This window comes from Octodon degus, unplaced genomic scaffold (assembly GCF_000260255.1).
Source record: "Octodon degus isolate 3935 unplaced genomic scaffold, OctDeg1.0 scaffold00141, whole genome shotgun sequence".
Classification (NCBI taxonomy): domain Eukaryota; kingdom Metazoa; phylum Chordata; class Mammalia; order Rodentia; family Octodontidae; genus Octodon; species Octodon degus.
Window position 1 is genome coordinate 1,905,961 of NW_004524717.1, and position 1,333 is coordinate 1,907,293.

General features: G+C 39.8%; 1 protein-coding gene across 1 annotated transcript in view; it reads left to right on the forward strand.

The window, feature by feature from the left end:
- The window catches only part of Bend7 (BEN domain containing 7), a 119,828-nt gene that overhangs the window by 29,716 nt on the left and 88,779 nt on the right, over positions 1 to 1,333 (forward strand). The gene's annotated exons all lie outside the window — the stretch shown is intronic.

Sequence of the window (1,333 nt, forward strand, 5' to 3'; positions counted from 1 at the left end):
CTTGCCAGGCAAGTGCTTATTGTACTGAGCTTTCTCCCTGACCCCTGGATTTCTTCTCAAAGCAGATGCCATGTAGACATTGAGCTACTTAATTATTTTTCACATATGATTTTCAATTTGAGTCTGCAAATATATGGCAACATAATTGTAGTCTGCATATTCCTTATCACAGCATTTGATCCAACCAGTTAAATGTTCTGTTGTCACTCTTTCCCTCTTCTTTCCACTGGCATTCAGACTATGTGGTGTGGAACCCTGGGAGTTCTTGAATGTACTCCAAGGACTAGTTGAGGAATGTGGGTGCCGACACACCCACTTCAGCAGACCTTTGCCCTCTGTTTATTGGGGTTTCACTCAGGATTCCATGTAAAAACAGTTCCTCTGCTATACCATATTGACCACTGCTTTTCAGACCATGTTTTGCTGAGTTAGAATTCCAGTCTTGCGTGTCCCTTGTAAACATAGCAGTTGTACCTCAGGGCTGCCAGCTGGGACCTTGATAACATCTGTGTGTTAATACGGGCCCAGAATGAGGTGCCAGCCTCAGGTCATCTTGTAGCATAATCTACTTCAGATTCCTTTCTCTGGCTCAGTAGTGAGATTGGTTGGAGGAAAGCAACACTCTAGTCATAAGGGCTGGTCTCCCTTCTCCTGTCCCTCCTTCTCATAGGGCACTGTGACAACCTTTGTAGGTTTTTGAAAGGAAATATTTCCAACCATAGAATGTAAGCTTTGGCATCTTATTTCCCACTAATAAATTCAACTTTTACATGGCATTACCTAAAACTACAAGGAGTTTTGAAGCTTATATTCACAGTGTTGTACAACCATCACTTCTGTCCAGCTCTAGAACAATGTCATTACCCCAATGGAAACACATTCTCATTGTCACCTCTTGTGCAGATGCTTCTGCACTCCAACATGAGTGTTTATGACCAGGAAGGGCCAGATCTTTAAGGCCATCTGTTGCCTACCCTCCAGCCTAGCAGCTACATTTTCAATCTGTTTTTTTCCTTGTTGATAAAGGAACAATGTCCTACTCATAATACCCCACAGTATGTTTGAGTGAAATTAAGTCATTCAGTAGTCATTTATTTCTTAATGAAACAACTCAACTGTTTTGCTCATTTAACCTTTTCCTTGTTCCTTTAATCATTTTTCTTTTTTTTTTTTTTTTGGTTTTTGTTTTAAATAGTTCTTTTTTTCCCCATAATTTTATTGAGAAACAAATAGCAATGAGACAGTTTCAAACCAATTTGGTAGGACAGTTTCAATAATTCACACATTGCATACATTCTTCCTAGTGGTTAATTGCTGTACAAGATGCAGACAT